We start from the raw sequence: 16084 nt of genomic DNA, 5'->3' as shown, positions 1-16084 counted from the left end.
CAATATGCTGTGTTTATCGCATCTCTAGATTGCATCATTTTCTTTTGTGCTTGATTTAGTCTCTTATTGTTTTGTACAATAATGTGCTTTACAAGCTTGTCGCCTAGGAGCAACAGGCTGGACCACATAGGTTGGACCACCTAGGTTTGTGTAGTACACCCTATGATGTTCGCACAATGACAAAAATGCCTAACAATGTATTTCTCAGAATGCATCCCCATCATTAAGTGACACATGACTGTAAAATGAAATCAATTTTTTCTACATCTTTTCTTCTTTACACTCCTTTGTTCAGCTCATCATGCTGCCACGTGCCAGGTCCTGTGCTGGCCACTGTGGTATGAAAGGCAACAGGTCAGTCCTAGCCCTCGGAAAATTTGCAATCTAGATAGAACCACAGTCAATAAAACGTATTCCAATCTCATTCTCCCTTTCTCCACTTTCTTTGTAGTATATGTTTACATGACCTATTGGGGTAACTTTGGTTTTAATTTTACTTTTTACCATGAACACTGCATCTTTCTCTTCCAGTCACACATCAGAAAGTGAAGCTTAGAAACTGGTTCTTTCCAAAATTAAGGCATAAAAGACTAGGCACAGGATCTACCAACCCATGTGAGGAACACTTTCTGATGTCAATGCTCTGACATCAATCACCGCACACAGGCTCTATAGTAGTCAGAGTTAAAGAGCCACTTGTTCTTAGAAACCAATAACCTTCCTGATATAAACTGACTCACATGGTTCCACACAAACCTAAGCACAAAGCTAAGACAACGTCTTCCTATCTAAATCAGAAGAAAGATGACATTACAATATGGGAGAATAGAGAGCTGCTTCTCTACTTTCTGGAAGACCCAACTCTTTCCAATCTCCTGGGAGTTGCCAAAGTGTGTAGAGGCCATGCGCTTTATGTTCTGAAGGCTATTTAAAGGATTATAGGAAACTCAAAATCATCTGTGATATGGCTTTCAAGTTATAAATGTCAATGACAGCCAAGTCTGCTACATTAGGAACTCTTCCAACAACAGGTTGACAACAACCCAATTCAATCAGTCTGGAGGAGGCTGAAAGACAGCTGCTCTTTCGGTAGTTATTCCTAAAGGAGCCAAGAGGCCTCTCCAAAAGCTGCCAGGTATGGCATGCTGAGGGGGTAAGGTGACAGCATATTTGGTGGCAGGCAGAGCCCAGGAGGGCCACATGACACCAAAATGTCTGCCTTCTCTGTGAAGCCTGTCAGCCACACACAGTGCAGAGCTGAGAGCAGGGGGAAGGTGCAGGTACTACTATAAAGCAACCCAGCACAGGGAAGGCAGAATGATGCTCATCCTTCCCACAGCATAAGCCAGAGCAGCCAGGTGTCAGAAACCAGGGACCAGGGACCCAGCTCCAAGTCAGCAGGACGTCAGTCTGCAACCTCCAACTGTCATGACTGACAATTCCTGGGAAACAGTGAACAAACGTCCCTATCTGCCACCACTAAACTAATTTCAGAACAGACCCTTGAAGGTAGACTGTTCAGTTGGCCAGTCTCTGAAATCAAGTTCCATTTCCACTAAGTGCTGTGTGTAGTCTTTGCATATGGAGAAGTGGGGGGAGGGGATATGGATTTAATATGCTTGTTTCATCTCAGACAAAAATCCCTCATCTTTAGAGATTTGAAATCCCTCTGAGGTTCTGAAGAAGACACTTCTTGCTTTTCTGGTTTCTTCCAGCAGGACAGACTCTCAAGGTGACAGCTAGAGAGCAGCCTGTGATAAAAGTCACATGATCACACAATTTTCTAGCTCTAACATTAAGGTTTTCATTCACATCAGACATTTGTCTGTGAGTTGCTGGGAGATTTTAATCCTATGATGTTGTTAGAGACAAAGTTTGTTCAAAGACCCACACACATAAAAGAAACAAGAATTAGGAATATTTAATGCTTCATTCTGTTGGCCCCATAACCTTCACACCCAAATCCTATCAGCCTGTGATATCCAAATATTCTGGTCCCAAGTTGAGCGTCTCATTTACCAAGGTAACTCTCAAGGGTAGCCTGAACAGTGGTTTCAAGTGCTACTGACTATGCAGACAGGTAAATAAGGAAGTATTTAGCATATTACTCCCTTCAGAAAGTATGTTCATGACTGAGGACTTGAGGAAAATGTAGTCCTTGAGTAGGTTCCTTGATATAAATAGACATGGTTCAGTAATAGTGCAATCTTTAGGAGTCACACCCCAGTTCCCTGCCTTTTCTTAGGTCTACATTCATGACCTTCTGTGGTCTGGGTCAGTCTACTCTGATGGGGCCAGCCCTTCCATGTAAGAGTAACTAGCTGTAATCAAGATCAATAAGTTTGTGTTTGATGATGGCTGCATAAAGTGACAAATGGCCTCCTGCTCCAGTCACTTTATTAATTCTAGACAGATGAAATATCCTTGTCCAATTATCCCAAAAGATCAAGACCACCAGGCTTTAACCAGATAGCCAGAGATGGCCCCTCAGGATTAAACTGCACTGGTAGACTACAGTGTCTTTATTTTACAGTTCCAAACACTAACATCTGAGTCAACTACTTGATCCTCTCCCTTCCAAGGTCAAGTATGCTGGATCTGTGCTTAGCCAGGTAGATATTTGCTTAGTACAATACTTACATGGCCTGATTGATCCTCCGTTGATGTCCACTTTAGAACAGAGATCACTCCTGAAATCATAAGGATAAAGACATTTTTAAGCTTCTCCTGTTTAAGGACTTGATTCATTGCAAACAGGCTGTAAAAAAGCTTCTATGAACTTTGCTTCTTCCATTTTGGAACCCAAGTGACTTTTACGATAGTCTCCTCACCAAAAAAGCATGCCTAAAAATAGCTAGGTGGGGGGCCCTATCACTGAAATATCTAGAGGCATTTGTGTAAAAACTTGTATTACCTCACTTGCTAGTATCCAAATCCATCCATTATTAGTTCTGCAGGAGAAAGGCTGCATTTGGCAAAGATGGAGCATCTGCACAGAAGTGCTCTTTGTTCCGAGTCTCAGGTGGCATTAAACCAAAGCTTTTCCCAATCCTAAAGCTTTCACCAATCCTAAAGCTTTCCGGACTCAATTACATTAATATATATATACACACACGGTCCCAAGTATATGTACCCACAAAATTTTAACAATGAATTATTTACAAAAACCTCTATTACAAAAAACTAAGGAGTTTACAATATGAGATAAAGCCAACTGAATTACACACCTGTTCATTCAAATACAACGGATTACTTACAGCCACTTTAACTTGAAGACTAAAACCCCAAAAAGCAATGGAAAACCATTTTAGAAATATATCTACTATGTGCTTCTATACAGCTAATATTTTATCTCTATAAAACACCTTTCTAAAAGAAGAAAAGGGCGGGGCGACATGACTTTTAACGGATACATACAGTGTTTCTGATACTTGTGAAATCTAATAGCAGAAAATTATAAAACTGAAAGAGCGCAACAGGGAGGGAAGGAAGGAGAGAGAGGGAGAGGAGGAGGTAGGAAAAAAAATAAAAGACTGCATTACACAGACCCATCTGCAAGCTGACTGCCCACAGGTCTTCTAAGACTAACCAACTGGTCTACCTTCTATTTACGAACCTCATGTAAGAACATGTACCATTTTCTGCTGGAAAATGTCTGAGTTTTGTTATTTTTAATCCAACCAAGCCAATTCCCTCCTTATATGGTCTGTAGTATATAACTACCCTTCACGGCATTAACATTTTCGTCTGTGTCAACAAATCTCTGAGCAATACCAGAGGGTGGCAAACTGGGGCAACTTGGGAAAGCAGACTCAACCCTCAGTCACTCCAAATCCGTCATTTCCATAAAATAGTCTGCCCTCAATAAATGCTTACTAAAGAGGGATGGGAGGCTGGAAGGAGCTGTATCAATGCCAGTGACCAATGAGGCTGTCCTTTTATACCAGCTTCTGTTTAAGATAGCTTTGAGGTAAAAGACTGATTTTTAAAACTAGATTATCATGATATAGAAAAAGCCGCTAACTCCAATAAGTCCAATCATCATGATATAGTTTAGAAAACAGAAAAAGACTTACGGATACAGAGAACAGAATGATGGTTGCCAGAGGGGATGGGGCTAGGAAGTGGGGTAAAAAAGGAGAAGGGATTGAGAAGTACAGATTGGAAGTTACAAAATAGTCATGGGGATGTGAAGTACAATGTAGGAAATATAGTCAAAAATATTCTAACTATGTGTGGTGCCTGTTGAGTACTGGAAATATCAAGGGAAAACACTCTGTAAACTATACAACTGTCTAACCACTATGCAGTACACCAGAAACTAATACAAAACACTGAATGTTAAATATATTTTTTAAAAAATCTAAAAAAAAAAACCCAAAAAACAAAAAAACTATGAAGGCTTCCGCCAAGATATTGACATAGGTAGATATGCTTCGCTTCCTCACACAGCCAAAAGAAGGACAACAAATTTAAAAACAAACAACCAGAACTGCCAGAAAATCAAACTGTATGGAAGTCCAACAACCAAGGAGTTAAAGAAGAAACATTCATCCAAACTGGTAGGAGGGGCGGACACGGGCAGCCAGGGTAGAGAGGACACAAGGCAAGGCAGCAGCTGGTGGACCAGGCAGGTGAAGTGGAAACTGGCTGGCCGGGTGGTTCCACATTTACATACGGACAAACCAGGAGGAACAACGGGGGAGCAAGACAGATCGTACAACTCAGTGCCATGAAAGAAAGTTTTCAAAACCTCTGGCTGTAAAAATCTGTGGGGGTTGCAACAGGGTGAGAAACTGCCAGTCTCACAGGAGAGTCCACTGGAGGGGCCCATAGGGTCCTAGAATGTACACAAACCCACCCACCCAGGAATCAACACCAGAAAGGTGCAAAAACTTGTGGTTAGCGGGGTAAGTGGCTCAAAGTGGGCTGAGACCCAAGCAAGCAGCATTGTTCCCTCTCAGACCCCTCACGCACATACAGCGCCACAACCCAGCACAGTGGGTTGACCCGCCCTGGTGAAAATCTAAGGCATCACCAGTTACAACATAACAGTGTGCTGAGACAAAGAAATATGGTCCAAATGAAAGGACAGATCAAAGCTCCAGAAAAAGAACTAAGTGACAAGGAAACAGCAAGCCTATCAAATGCACAGTTCAAAACACTAGTAATCAGGGTGTTCACAGAAATGATCGAGTACAGACACAAAATACAGCAAGAAATGAAGGTCATACACAGTGAAATAAAGAAAAATATACAAGGAACCAACAGTGAAGGGAAGGAAACCAGGACTCAAAGCAATGATTTGGAACAGAAGGTAGAAATAACCATTAAACCTGAACAGAATGAAGAAATAAGAATTCAAAAAAATGAGGAGAGGCTTAGGAACCTCTGGGACAACTTTAAATGTTCCAACAGCTGAATCACAGAGGTACTAGAAGGAGAAGAACAAGAAATTGAAAACGTATCTGAACAATAATGAAGGAAAACTTCCCCAGTCTGGTGAAGGAAATAGACTTCCAGGAAGCCCAGGAAGCTCAGAGGTCCCAAAGAAATTGGACCCGAGGAGGAACACACCAAGACACATCATAATTACATTACCCAAGATTAAAGATAAGGAGAGAATCTCAAAAGCAGAAAAAGAAAAGGAGATAGTTTCCCACAAAGGAGTTCCCATAAGACTATCAGCTGATTTCTCAAAAGAAACCTAGCAGGCAAGGAGGGACTAGAAAGAAGTATTCAGAGTGATGAAAAGCAAGGACTTACATCCAAGATTACTCTACCCAGCAAAGCTATCATTTAGAATGGGAGGGTAGATAAAGTGCTTCCCAGATAAGGTCAAGTTAAAGGAGTTCATCATCACCAAACCCTCATTATGTGAAATGTTAAAGGGACTTATCTAAGAAAAAGAAGACCAAAACTATGAATAGTAAAATGACAACAAACTCACAACTATCAACAACTGGACCTAAAACACAAAAACAAACAACTAGAGCAGGAACAGAATCACAGAAAGGGAGATCGTATGGAAAGTTATTGGTGGGGGAGGGGGAGGAGGGAGAATTGGGGAAAAGGCACAGGAAATAAGAAGCATAATTGGTAGGTACAAAATAGACAGGGGGAGGTCAAGAATAGTATAGGAAATGGAGAAGCCAAAGAACTTTTATGCACAGCCCATGGACATGAATTAAAGGGGAGGAATGCTGGAGGGAAGGGGAGTACAGGGCAGGGGGAGAAAAAGGGAAGAAAAAATGGGACAGCTGTAATACCACAATCAATAAAATATATTTTTAAAAACTATGAATAAGAAATATGAAAAAAGATAGATTTTGAAAAAATAATCCTAAGCATCTTAGTCAACATTAAAACACCTAATTCATCTGCAGTGGGATAGGCTAATAAATGAATACACATGTGCCTCAGACCTAAGTAATATCAACTTATATTTTCAGTACTTTTATTCCTTTCTGTATGTTTTCATGAACATCTCATTTGGTACTTTATCTGGCAATTTTCCTCGTGAGTACTGGATCAAGTATGGGGGCAGTAGGTGGCATGAATCACACCAGTAGTAACTATTGTAAGATTCAAAAAATGTTCATGGTGTGCCAGAAAAGAAAGTTCATTACCCTTTACCTCCTCCGATGCTTTCAAATCTAGATTTGTTTTTCTTTAATAATGCCCTAATTAAGAACTCAATCTTGATTTTACCTTAAGAATCAGAGAAGCTACTCCCTGAGTCATAGGAAAACCATTATATTACCCTTGGCCGTATACATCAGCAAAATTCATGGTCTCCAAGGAATGAAAGGCCATTCACTTCTGTCCTCAGCAAAGGTTTACTGTCCAACTAATCTTAATATCATTTCCTGCAAAGACAAGGATTTAATATTAGTGAAAGTTTATAGCCCTTTATAGCCATGTCTATGGATAAAGAAAATGTTGGAGGAAGTCCTTTCTCCTTCCTAATTTTCAAAACCGTATCACTGCAGCTTTCATCAAGATTTCACCCAAAAGTATCTTTTCTTGGGATTAACACATTCCTGCAACCTCTTCTGGGGCTTATGTTTTGATTTTCCTCCCCTTTCTTAATTATACCAAAACTGTGAAAGCATTTGTAAACAGAGATCATAGGAATGCAATTCAATCTAGAAAAAAAGAATAGACAGCAATCACAGGGGACAGACAGTGAAAGGGGAGCTAGAGAAAACTGGAGTCCCATTTTCAACTAACATTTTTGTCTCTTTCATTTCATATTTTGGATAAAAGATATTTCAGGTGGCCCATAAAATAACCTAATGATCAGCTCTGCACTCTAGAATGGAATTCTATGAGAAATGTGCATTTGAGTTTCTTGCTTATATCCCCACCCCCTTTCAAAGCACCTCTAAAAGTGGATGATGACAAAGCAAGCGTGTTCAAGGACAACCCCTGCAGTGTCTACTCAGGAGCTGAAGACACATGGTGGCCAGTTCTAAACCTGTGGGTCTCACACTTCCCAATCTCCCTCACGCCCTTCAGCACTGGAATCTGTTAGGTTGATCCCTTTTCATTTACATTCAAGCTTTCATCCTCTTAGCCCCTAGGGACATGTCTCACCAAATAAAGAATCTCAGAATCTTGAAGCAAAAATAACCATGGACATGACTCGAAGCAGGCTTTCCTCACGCTTCCTTTTCCACGGCCTAATAAGCAAAGGTGGTTCATTGGGAACACCAAAGCTGTCCCGTAGTTATTAATATTAAGAAAATAATTGAAGGGATTCTAAAATATCTTCATGTCTAGAGATAAGACTTCCAATGATAAGATCACTTAGTGGTAGGCACTAGAAACAAATCCTGGCCTTGTTCATAAGCTTTAACTCACTTAATCTTCCTTATCGAACATCAGATGGTCACATAGGAAAAGACCCCGTAATTACAATACGGGCTTCACTCAGCTTGCATCTTATGTTGGAGGAGCTAAATGTACCACACAGTGAAATTTTGTCCAGTTACAAAGATCTAGAGTGGTCCTTGACATCAGAATTTACACAATCTTAACCTGAAATACATTCAGTTTCATCACACTTCAAACTTTCTAGCACCTTTCCATTTCAGTGAGACCTCTCATCACCCTTCCACTGAAAGCTTCCCAAAATATATAATCAAGTCTAAATCTGTCCCATATTGTTCACACTGCCTGGACTCAAATACCCTCCCAAACCATGAGGGCAACCAAGTGCTTCTCCAGGCCTCTGTCCTCTTGTGCTTACATCAGAGGTAATCACAGTGCGTCAGTCAGAAATGATGATGGGATTCATGAATTAACACAACAGATCGAAAGAGTACAGCCACCACATCAGAGGGGCAGCAAGCCCTCTACAAACATTATGGATTATTATTGGGGGTGCTGTTGCTATAAGTGGATAATAAATTAACAGCACAATAAAAGGGCAGTTCTAGAACCAGAAGCCTGGAAGCACAGCGACTGGGGGCGCCCGATGTGCTGTATTTTCACTTTGTGGACAGTAGTTTTGTAAGTCAGGTGTCACAATGACAACAATTTAGTGCCTCAGGACCTCGAATACCCTCATTTAAATTTATGGTCCCTAGGAAAGTGTGTTTGATTTACAAATGAGAAAAAAGTGTTCAAACTTTGTGATTTCCAACCTCATCACTAGCTGGGGTTATAGAGATAATACTTATAGCCAACAAAGTTCATCTAAGATTTTACCAAGATGGCAGATGACAGAGGGCCAGGAGTGCTGGGAAACCAGTTATCTAGGTTTGCAACTGTTTTTAATGTTCATTTACAATATCAAAAGGAGCAAATCCATGTTACAAAACTTGCACACCACCCCAAACAAAATTTGGTATTTTCATTAAAATTATTTTAACAAGTGCTAGGGAACTAATCTTAAAATTCTCTTTCTGGAGCCATCCCCAAGGGATACCTCATCTGTCCCTTAGCCTAGTGGTTCCCATCACGCGGTTCCGAACCAGGGGCATGAACACCATCTGAGAAGCTGTGATACAGAATATCAGACCTCACGCACCCCTAAGCTGGGCCAGCAACCTGAACAAGCCCTCCAGGAGATCCGGAGGTACGCTTAAGTTTAAGAACCACGGCCAATAGGCTGGTAACATGTTGACTGGGACATCACTTCAGACAGCTCTTTTCCTTAAAATACTATCTGGCATTTTTCTCTTCCTTAAAAACCTGCTATAGGATGATGTCAACTGTTCCTTTCTATTTTTAAATCCTCATGATGAGGCTGAGGATGATTCATTCAGCACCTTATGTGATCACTTAAATAAAATAGTAAGGCTCCTTCTCTCTTGCCCCTAATGGAAAGTGACTGATGCTTGTTATTTCCGACGTAATTACAGGAACGATCCAGTAGCAAAAGTTTGTCCTGTATTAACCTTAGCAAAACCGGTAATAGAGTTGTAATTATAACGCTCCATTCTCTTCCATAACATGTTCATACTAATGTAACCTTTGAAACTGATCATATCACATGTCATAACAAGGAAACACAGAACCTGGATCAAATTTAATCTATTGTAAACAGAGTTCAAAACTGCAAGAGTTTGGGTAAGCCTTTTTCAATTCACAGGAAACAAGTATGCACTAACCATTTGGCTTTATTTCATTTGTCTCAGGGAAATATGAAAAAAAATTGATTTAATGCTTACTATGGGTCCTAAGGTGTATTGCTCACAATACTTGAATGTTCTTATCACCAGATACTACCCACTATCTAATTATCAAAGCAGGAAGCATTAACATGCATTTCTTAAATAATAAATAACCCTTCTCTATACCTCTAATTTGTTGAAGTATGTCTTAATTCAGAGAAGTTAATTTCATACCTGCTGTGAAATCTCCTGATAAATTGTGAATACCAACATATTATTAATTTCCCTTTCCTTTTTGATTAATTTCATACTTATGCTGGGTAAGAAAGGCGAGATTAATGATGTCTGGAGAACAGTGTTCAGTTCTTGTAAGATACTAAATCAATTGCAAGTGTTCAAGTAAACAGAACCCAGATAAGAAAATTATAATGCAATCATCTCTAGGAGGTGTCCAAGGGGCCATGCAAAATAATGCCTAGAAACCCAGAAAGTGTTTAAGCTGCAAATTCCAGTGAGTACTTTTCTGGGACAGGAGGAGAAAGAAAGCTGGAATTCTGAAAAGCACAATATGCACAACTAAACTTGTGCCCTTGTCACTGGCTAAAAAGTTGGGCTGGTTTATCACTACAATTCTCAATTTTCCAAGGGTCCTTCTATGTGTTTCTTAGTCTCTTCACACTCTTGTCTTCTCTCGACTACCCCAGCAACCATCTCAGGACTCTTAGCTCGATACCTATGAAAAAACAGGTCTCCCTCATCAGAGGATATGAAGAAAATGAGTAAGAACTCAGTTCCATCATGTAGTTTTAGACAGTCAGGGACCTTGGTGTGCATACGCTAATCATATCCCAATAATAATGCCTCCCTTCATGAGAACCTGCTAGGGGCCAAGACATTAGGAGTTCTGTATAAGTTATCTAACATAAGAGCTCTTTGAGGTAGTACTATTATATTCATTTTGTAGATAAATAAACTGAGACTCAGAAAACTAAATACCTTGCACAGGTACCCTTACCTTCACATAGAGCTGTCCGGCTCCCATACCATGCTGCGTCCTTGGGAGTATGAATAAATGGACCATTTACAGCTGCCTAGACATTACTCCACAGGACCTGAGAGCTATGAGCATGTCGCCTGCCCTCTAAGAAACTTCTCTGCCTACTCGAGCTCCAACTGACCCAAGTCTTTTTTGATTCCAACATCTACATACAATCGCACAATTCTATGCTATTAGATTTTCTACTGTCCACTAGAGTATCCTGTGTCTTAAACCTCCCTCCACAAAAGAGCCTGCCCAACTAAGGCGACGGCCAGCTCCAAGTGCAGCCCTCAGGCATCTTGGGCCATTGTCTAGGGCAGTGCTCTCCAATGACAGCCCCTACTACATGTGGTTATTTAAATTTAAATTCATTAAAATGAAATAATGTAATTCAGCTCTTCAGACACATCTCAAGTGCTCAACAGCTACATAAAGCTAGTGGCTGTCGTGCTGGACAGACAGAACGAACACAGAACATCATGGCAGGAAGTTCTACTGGACAGCACTGGTAGAGAGCTATTTCAAGACAGCATCTTTTCACCTCATATCCATCCACCAGCAACTGTGCAGAAGGACAGAGCCTCTTCATCTCAGAACTAATTAAGAGCCGCTTCAGACTAACTGGCCATACCTCTTTGTCTTCAGATATCACTTTTTAATAAATAGCACTCCTTGAGAAGTCACTTGGTAAATTTATAAAAAAAGTAAGCAGACCAAAACCAGATAGAATAGAAAGCATTAGAAATGAGGGGCAATAAAAAACAATCATCATAAGACCTCCCATTCAGCAATAACCCAATAACCACCCTATGCAGCCGTAGATCAGGAATCACAAGAAACAACCACACACACACAGGCATGTGCGCTGCTACCCATGCATCCTCACCAAAGCTCTCTCTGAGTGAGGAGTTCATCTTTGCCATTTCTCCTCGGCAACACAAAGTCCCCAAATTTGATCCCTTCTTTCTAAGTATTAAGGAAACCAACGAAAAGAAACCACCTTTTAAATCACTATTTCCTACCCATCATTCTCACTTAATCGCTTCACTAAAAGTTGGGATAATTAGCAATGAGACAAGTTTTTGGTGACAGTGACAGTCTAACAGCAGGCTAGAAAAGAGCACCTCAGTCCTCTTGGTCTTCTCGGTGACACCTGACCTGGAAAGCATTACTTAAAAGATTCCCAGGAATTAAAAACTTCAGAAACTCCAAGTATGGCTCCTCTCTGGGGGAAGAGCCTAATCCAACAGTCGGTTACTACTGGACTAGAGCAGCCCCAGGAGGCACACACTGATGAACAGACAAGGTCACCAATGTGACTGATATTCCACTCTTACAATCTCCAAACGCCCTGAATGTGCGTTTCTTCTCTCCCTCAGTTCGTCATTGCTCTCCCCTTCCTCCCTCCCTGCTGTCTGCACACCAGGGAATCAACTGTATGCCCAAGACAAGCCAGCCCTGGCTGCCACCACTGGTCTATAAAGTAGTGGATCGAAGTCCAAAAGCCATCACCACTGCCAACTCCTTCAGATAATTTTAGGAACTCCTTGATGGTCCCAGGTTCAAATTGGTACACAGGTCAGAACTAGGCCTCTCACACCTCTATGATAAAGTAGCAAACAGGAATTCTGTAAAGCTAGGACAAAAAATCAAGGTGGAGAGTTTTCTAATAAATATGCCAATCGATTCATCCTTGTGAAACCTGGGGCAATGATAAACTAGCATATTCCTCCCTTAGAGACTATGGAAGACATCTAATCCTGGATAAATGTTCCTCTCTCCTCTCTGAGCTCCCAGCTCAGTCACATCAGTAAGGTCAACGTTTGCCTCTGCCCGGCATTACTTGCCTTTGCTTAAGGACCAACTGAATCACTAACCCTAATGGGTGGTCCAGCGTCCATTTCCCGCCCAACAGCTCACAACAATAGCTTTGAAACCTGGGGGACCTTTCTCCAGCCTCATTCTCCCTCCCTCCCAATCCATTCCTGACCACCTACCAGATGAACCTTGGGAAATACCGCACCCAGGCCAGCCTTCCAATTCAATTCAATACAGTGTCTTAGGAGTCATCTCTAAGATCAAACTCTGGCCTGTAAGGCCCTCCAGAATGAGGAAGGACTGCTTTGCTCAAGCCAACTAGTCTAACCTTTTCTCCCTATTGTCTTCAGATTTTACCTGCTCCCAATGCAGGCATACCTGGTTTTATTGCACTTCACAGGTATTGTGTTTTTAAGAATTGAAAGCAAGACCCTCTACCAGCAAAAAGATTACTACTCATTTTGTTGCGATATTCACTTTATTAACAGTGGTCTGGAACTGAACCCACAAAATCTCCGAGGTATTCCTGTACATCCAACATACCCTTCCATAGCACAAACAACAACTACTCAGAGAAACTATCCCAGGCTGAAGTCTGCTCCCTCCTGTGTGTACTAACACCCAAATCCAGCCTGTCAGCTCCTCAAGAGCAGGACACGTCTTACACTTCTTGCTACCTCTAAATAGCACTTTAGACCCAGCATCTTACACAAAATTGACACTCTGATAATCCACTGAAAATAGTTTCTATCCATGCTTGCAAGTTCATTATTCCAACAGTGAATTCGGTCCACAAGATCCCTTCAAAATACTGTTTGCGTACCATGAGCCCATGAAAGCTCTGTGCTGAGGGCAGGAACCCAGGCTCTGGACTCAGACTGCGTTGTGACTTCCAGCTCCACCGTTCATCAGCTAAGGCCCGTAACTGCTAAGCCTCAGTTTCATCTTTTGTGAAAGCAAGGTAAATAATAAATAGTACCAATGCCCCCAGGCTCTCTGCACATTAGAGACAATGATAAAACACTTAACACAGTGCCTGGCACCCAGCAGGCAGTCAATAAATGTTACCTCTACCCCTTTGACTCCTGTTATCAGCAAATCTCCTTAAGGGCTCATGCAGCACAGGAGAAAATAGCATGGTTATGGGAATAAAACTGGCATGTGTTCAAATCCCAATGGTTCAGATACTAGCTGTGAGACCTTGGGGAGATTACTCAGCCACTCAAGTTCAGTATTTTTATCTGTAAAATGGAACAATAATCAACCTCAAAGGGTTAGTCTAAGAAGTTAATGAGGGAATATACCTAAAGTTCCCAGTGCAGTGTCAGCAACTCAATTAGTGACATTTACTGAATGATTGTAACTCAGTCAAAACACAAGTGGAAAGGAAAAGAACACCTGTATACTCCTCACTCACATAACTGTCATCTCCTCCCAGTCAGTCTTTCTAAGTCCACAGAACAGGCCCCACCACTCCCAGAGTCTGCACACAACAAATGCGAGAAAATGACATCGGGAGCTGCAAGGAGACCCATACGTGCACCCTCATTTTTATCATTTTGCCAACCTCCAAATATTCTTATCTATTCATACTCACATACAGCAAAAGTAAGGCCATTCCTGAAAGGCAAACACACTAGTAACATTGGGTATGGTTTTTAAACATGTCTAGGAATGAAACCACCCTTACAAGGAAAGAGCCTCAACTGCTCAAAGAAACAGCCAGATTTGAGATGAGTGTTCAAACAAATGAAGCCTTCCAACGCCAGGAAAGGCCATCCCCACCAGGATCCACACCCCTACTGGGAAATAAAATGAACTCTACTCTTTCAGGTCAATGTGCAAGTTTTTAAAAACTCTGAGGGGCAGTCAGACAGAGCAGAGAGAGGCCGGTGCTCTCACTCCCCGCTTCCCAGGGGCCGGGTGGTTCCAGGATTCTGCCTCCTCCCAGCGGGGGTCCAGCGGCCCAGGAGGCTCCACGGGCCAATCCTGGGCTCAGATCCCCCAGCTGCTGGAGGAGAGAGGAAGGGCAAGAAGCTGGAGTCAGAGTTATATGAGCTATTAGGTAACCAGGTTCCTTCTAGAAATGTGTGTCTTCTCGGTGAAGGTTTGACTCCACCGAGCTGAAAAATGACTTCACTTCCTTCTTGCTCTGATAGGCCTGGCTCAGGGCTCAGGGCCCAGGGCCCAGGGCAGGGCACAGCAGTCTGCAGGCACTGGGCTTGCTAAGGCACACAGGCGCTTACCCTAGTCCTGCTCAGTCAACTGATGCAAGCCCAGGAAAAGTGAGTTGTCCTTCACAAGAGCCCAAATTTCTCTAAAGAGCTGCAAACACTGACCATCCCCAAATACTCCAAGCAGCTCTTAGCATCCAAGCTTCCTCCTCTCCTCACACCACCACCTCCAACTCTCCAAGTGCTTGGGGCTCAGAGCTAGGTGTTACTTGCTAAAACTTTGAAGTCAGCTCCATGCTCCACGCTCCACGCTGGCTGACGAGAGCTAGAAGTTCACCAGGTCTTTTGGATAACACTAATGATCCCAGCAGAGCTGCAGCTAGCAGCCCTGAATACTCACTGACAAACCCTATGCTCCAGTACCAATAACTCTACACAATTCTTTTTCGGAGGTACTGTTATTTTCAGGTAAAGAAATGGAGACATAGAGTTAAAGGAACACACACCAAGTTACAGGGCTGACAGGTGGCAAAGCCAGGATATGAACCCCACTGCCTAACCTCACCTATAACCTTTGTATTGGCCATGGTGCATCCAGTCACTCTGGACTGTTTGTCCTTTTACTGTCCTTTCACTAGAATGCTGGAGGAAAGAATGACCTCTTAGGCCCAACAAACCATCACCAGGTGCTGGGTGCTGGGGAAGGCAGGAAGGACCAGCCATGTCCACCCCACCTACACAAACAGCTGCACGTGCCCTCCTCAGCAGCATACCTCTGAAACAGCAGAAATGGAAACTGAAACTTACTGTGTAGGCCAGGCTGCACTAGTTAGGCAAATGTGCTTGTTTGGTGTAACTCCATCCTCATGCCTGGCAAAACCCAGCAGGACCGAGCCCAGGGCTCTGAATTTTCACTTGATGCCATTTTGGAACCACTGCCACCGCCCCCACCCTGCCCTTCTCCATAGTGTCAATTTTCAAGGAAGAGCTGGGAGAAGGATGTCAGAATCTGCCCCAGGAGCTTTTGAAAAGATATGCCACTACCTCCAACAAATACAAAGCAAATACACAGCAACCCCAAAATGCAGAATCTTCTAGAGTATAAACAGTAAGGAGAGAAGCTAGAAGTTGTGAGTAACTTTCTAATTTTGTGGGCCAATATAAAGCCCCAGCCACCTTGTCATGGTTCAAATGATTTAACATTCTACCTCCAGAGATTCATTTAGCAGAGTTCTTGCAAGTGAGTTAAAAGAATAAGGGCAGGGAGGGCAGGGGAGAACAAGACAGAAAGACAGACAGAAAGCAGGGAAAGAGAGAAGCCTTTTACGTGACACTGATAGGAATAAGGGGACCCTTCACACATATACATTCATTCTCTCTCTCTCCCTCCCTCCCCCCGACACACACATACATATTATGAGTAGCATTTA

At 42.3% G+C, this 16084-nt stretch overlaps 1 protein-coding gene across 2 annotated transcripts in view; it reads right to left on the bottom strand.

Annotated features, from left to right (window-relative positions):
- MGAT5 (alpha-1,6-mannosylglycoprotein 6-beta-N-acetylglucosaminyltransferase) overlaps positions 1-16084 on the bottom strand; it is a 335177-nt gene that overhangs the window by 287611 nt on the left and 31482 nt on the right. For both annotated transcript variants that reach the window (XM_054581995.1, XM_054582003.1), the window contains exon 2: positions 2641-2690. The gene's annotated coding sequence lies outside the window, so the exon portion shown is untranslated. The remainder of the gene's footprint in view (positions 1-2640; positions 2691-16084) is intronic.

Source organism: Pteronotus mesoamericanus, unplaced genomic scaffold (genome assembly GCF_021234165.1).
Source record: "Pteronotus mesoamericanus isolate MK-2021 breed Mesoamerican mustached bat unplaced genomic scaffold, CSHL_Meso_final contig_1173, whole genome shotgun sequence".
Classification (NCBI taxonomy): domain Eukaryota; kingdom Metazoa; phylum Chordata; class Mammalia; order Chiroptera; family Mormoopidae; genus Pteronotus; species Pteronotus mesoamericanus.
This window is presented reverse-complemented; position numbering and strand designations above follow the sequence as displayed.